Below are 5,181 nucleotides of genomic sequence, written 5' to 3' on the forward strand. Positions count from 1 at the left end.
CTATTATCAATAGTCGACAACACTAATAACCGAATATGATAACAGTTTTTGCCGTTATCACTTGCCTTGTTATTAAAAAAAAATTTCGTTAGGCCGAGCGCCCACCAAAGTAACGTGACATGTGGCGTGGCAAGTGAAGTAGCAAGTAGCATGCATCTAGCACGCTATTTTGTATCAAAACAATGTAATTAATAGATTTAACGCCAAATAAAGTGATACGACTGTGATATGACAAACTACATGTTACTTCGGTGTCATTAAAATGCAGCATGTTCCATTTTTTGCCACGTGTTACGTGTTTTTACCGACTAGAGTGACAAGTGTTTTGAAAAATATTGTTATTTTAATTATTTTATTAATTTTCTAACTTTTCTTTTCATAATTTTCTAAGTTAAAAATGAAAGACGATCCAGATTTTAACATACATTTTGTTGGTGTAATTAACATTGTTATTAACATTGATTAAATTTACTAAAGCCAAAAAACTTTCGTCATCCGATGAAGAAGAAGACATATTGACAACTGGTGTTACTAGTTTCTAGATACATAGGTAGGCGTTGTGTCACACCATTCGTCATTTTGTTGTTACGTGTTTGCTATATCACTTGCCACGCCACACGTCACGTTACTTTGGTGGGCGCTCGGCCTTAGTCGTGACGTTTTATCGACGCCAAAAAACACGTGTTATAACTTTGATCTAGTGCTGTACGAAAAAATTGTTGCTGAACTCTGTAAATCTGACACATTTTCACAAATATAGTACTTATTAAGTATTTATTATCAAATTGAAAAAAAAAACATAAATGTGTTGTTGTTAATTTACATTTTTGAGCTTGGGTTAACTTTGTCCCACTATTATTTGACAGTGATAACTAAAATCCTAGTATAAAAATTTTTTTTTTACATTTTTTAACATTATTTTGTTATATTATTGTTTCAAATGTTCTTTTGAGGTATTAAAGGTATTATCCCACCTACTTTTTTTATGGTCCCTCATTTTTCTTGTCCTTTTTGTTTAATAGTCAACGATGCCGCGTAAAACAACTCGACAAACAGATACGAGGCATTACGTAAATTACAAGCCGGAGGTATTAGAGGCATGTTTGAGAGCCATTAAAACTAAATCAATAACACAACGCGCAGCCTCAGCATACTATAAAATACCTAGATCGGCTATAAAAAATAAATTGAAAAAAGTACACGGTAAGAATATTGGACGTCCGACAACTTTTAGTGCGGCCGAGGAAATTAGCTTTGCACAGCATTGTACCAAACTTGCAAATTTCGGGTTCCCCTTTATCCCCGCAGACTTGAAGTTGTCCATAAAATCTTATCTAGATAACAAAGGAGTTCGTGTATCACGGTTTAAAAATAATACACCAGGTGATGATTGGGTGTATGGGTTTTTAAAATGACACCCAGATCTATCTGTAAAAGTAAGCGCAAAAATAAAAAAAAAGTCACGCAAAAATCACAGCTGACGATATAAATGGGTACATGAACCGTCTCGAAAAAAGTTTAGCAGGTATTCCGCCCTCTCGTATTTACAATTACGATGAAACCAATCTTACGGACGATCCCGGAACCAAAAAAGTTTTACATAAAAGAGGATCGAAATACGTAGAGCAAATTTCTAACATCACCAAGAGCGCTATTTCCTTAATGTTTCGTGGAAATGCGGAGGGGCCTTTAATCCCTATTTACGTTGTCTATAAGTCAGAATCATTGTGGACCACATGGACAGAGAGGGGTCCACCCAATACGAGGTACAACCGTAGCAAAAGTGGTTGGTTTGACACAAATATTTTTCAAAACTGGTTTGAGAAAACTTTTCTTAAAGAAGTCGACGGCGGTGGACCTTGTGCATTAATAGGCAACAACTTGGTTTTGCACATAAATTAACGTGTGCTAGAATTATGTGAAGCTCATAACATCAAGTTCATTTGTTTACCGCCAAATACGACACATATTTCACAACCTCTCGATATTGCTTTTTTCCGCCCAATGAAGGGGGCTTGGAGAGATATTTTGAAGTAATGGAAAAAAAACAAAAACTGGATCGTGTTTTACAACTCTCCCCAAAGATATATTTCCTAGACTCCTGACCAAATTGATGAACAAAATTGATATAAATATAACGGAGAATTTAAAATCTGGCATCTACCCCTTAAACCGACTAAAACTTTTAGACCGGTAGGCAGAAAATAGAGGGGAAATGTTCGACAAAGATTTAATAGGCAATGCATTTCTGTACCGCATTCAAAAAGAACGTGAAGATTTTATTGGTATAGATACGAAACAAAGAAAAAGAAATTACAAGTTTCACCCGGCGACAGTATTTCAATTGAAGAATTTCGAAAATCACGCGAAAACCCAGGACCTTCAAATGAAACACCTCGACCAAAAAAAAAAAGAAAAAGCAAGCTGCGTTGTCTTCCTTGAGCGAATTAGATACAGACGGTTATGATATTTTATTTAAGTGACAGTGATGATGTTGATCTTGATAATGACAGCGAGGATGTTGATAACCTCGAGAATGCTGTGAACGAAGCTAAAGAAGAACAACAAATTTCAAATTACAACGTTGATGATTTTGTAATTGTAACATTTGAAAAAAAAACTTTCCTGGTCGTAATACATCAACATTTGATAAAGGCGCCAAAGTAGACTGTATGGAGAGGTTTTCAAAACAATGGAAGTGGCCCATAAAAAAAGATTGTATTGAATACGAGTGGTGTGACATAATCCGCAAAATTCAACTACTGAAATTGTGTAAACGCAATTTTTTCAGAGTACCAGAACTCGAAGAATTTGTCTGATAACCTTTTATCTTTATTTTTTTATTTATTACTAAAGAATCATTTTTATTTGTAATTACTACATAAGTACATGTATTTTCAAAGATAATAAATTTTGTTTTTCCTTAAAATGCTGTTCTACTCGTTATTTTAGCTTGTTTTATCGTAAAAATTGGTTTAATCTCATCTTATGAACTTGCTGATAAACTCTGCATAGGCTAACATTAGCCCAAATAAATGAGAACGGGATTATATAAGGACATTTGGAGGTGGGTTAAAGTTACCCCATTGCCGGGAAACATTAGCCCAATTTTTTTCAAAAATGATTTATACTTAAAAACTTAGAAAATTACAAATTAGATTTCGCAAAAGGCTTGTATAGACCCACACATTTATGTACATATTTTTTCTTTTTTTTTTTCTTAAGTGCAACCTACCTAAAATTAGCCCGAAAGTTTAAAAATGCTAAAAAATGGTACAAAGTTTCCCTGTGTTACGGTATATTAAACGTTAAAATTTAGAAAAAAAATGAATTGGGATATGTGACTCCGGCATGAATCGTGATTTAGGTGAAAACAAAAAAAAATTTTAGTTCTTAAAAAAAAAAAGATATTCCTTATGATAGCAGTTCTACGAATGTACATTTTAATTAATTTTGAAATGTATTATTTTTGTTCTGCATCAATATAGAAATCATTAATAACAATAACTGTATGTAAGCTCTTGCTTGAGTTGATATACAAATTATATATTCTCCACATAATACGAAGAAATATATTTGATAGTTGAGTATTTTTTCTTATTTTTCTTTTCAAATATTGGCATTGATAATGGTATTGAAGATAATTTTGACCTTTTTGAGGCCAGTGGGTTTGATGTTGGTAATACCCGCACAATTGGTAGAAAATAAATTTGCAACGCTAATGGGATACCAGTTACCCATGTTTTTATTTTGGTCGAGGTTCTGGACAAGAATTATTATCGGGCCGTTATAATCCGGTTTGAAAGAACGAAGTAGAATATTATTATTAATGTAGCTATCAGACATATCGGCATCTGAGTTGGACGGTAGAGACGACGAAGTGCTATCTATAGATAAGCTAACGACGAGTATGAGTTCATTAGGTTGATTATCGACGAGTGTGCTGTTTGAATCGGGCATATTATCAGTTGTGTCATTGAAGTTGAATGTGGAACAGGATTTATTTAAAATCGGTGGGTTTTCATTTATTTGTTAAAAATTAGGTGAAACTGGGTTATTGGTATTTTTAAGTACCTTACCGTTTCTACCGACAATGCTGAAACCATGTGATGATGCTGTATTTTTTGTAAGCAAGGGTTTGATTTTGATTGTGACCGGTGTTTGACCGGCGAGGCTATTGCCACCCGAAGACAACAGCTAATTAGATATATAGATCAGTGGTCGCCAACCTGTGGTTCGCAAGAAAATTTAGATGGTCCGCAGAAAAATTTAAACGTTACTTACAGAACTTTTTTGTAGTTATTTCCCCAAAAAATAAAACCATAAACATGGTATTATGTGCAGGGCCGGCCTTAGCTCTTTCAGCGCTCGGTGCAAGAATTATTTTGGCAGTCTTAAATGACTTAAACATATAACTAAAACAGGCGCAGTTTTGGTAACTAGAGGTGCCTCATTATATATACCTGTATTACGAGCCACGTTCATAATCATAAATGCTCAAAATAATTTTTCAAACGTGCATGTTTGCCACATATTTGTGATTCAAATATACATTCAGATAAAAAACATAATAATACTTGAAATAATTTAATTTTTAATTTAAATTTAATTTTTTTGCTATTTCTGTTCTAAGAATTAATATTACCATAGGATTATAAATACTTCAGCAATATAATAGTACTTATAATCAATGGTATTGTATTTGGTCATTGGCAACTAGTTAGTAATTGGGTATGTTATTTGATTATAAATATTTAATAATATGATAAATCCATTTTTTACATTTATTAATTTACTTCAGTTAAAATGTCTATAATAATACATCGTGTTTTATCGTGTTTCGGGGCCTATAACGGTTTGGGGGTCGATGTGCAATGCACACCTTGCTTACCCGGTAATTGCGGCACTGTTTGCATGTCTATAGAATAATAAATAAAGATAATTATAATAGTAATCAAATTTATATTGAATCATATCGTGACATTTTTTTTTCTATCTATAGTAGATGATTTGTGTCGCCAACGGTTGATCAAATTTAATTTTAACTTTGACGCCTCTCACGCGCCCTTCTGATTTTGGCGCCCTGTTCCGTCGCACGTTCAGATCGTATTTAAAGCCGGCCCTGACTATGTGTATTTATGAAGATCCATTTGCAGCAAACAATTAAAATAACAAATTAAA

The sequence above is a fragment of the Sipha flava genome, unplaced genomic scaffold (genome assembly GCF_003268045.1).
Source record: "Sipha flava isolate LNK unplaced genomic scaffold, YSA_version1 303_pilon_pilon, whole genome shotgun sequence".
Lineage (NCBI taxonomy): Eukaryota > Metazoa > Arthropoda > Insecta > Hemiptera > Aphididae > Sipha > Sipha flava.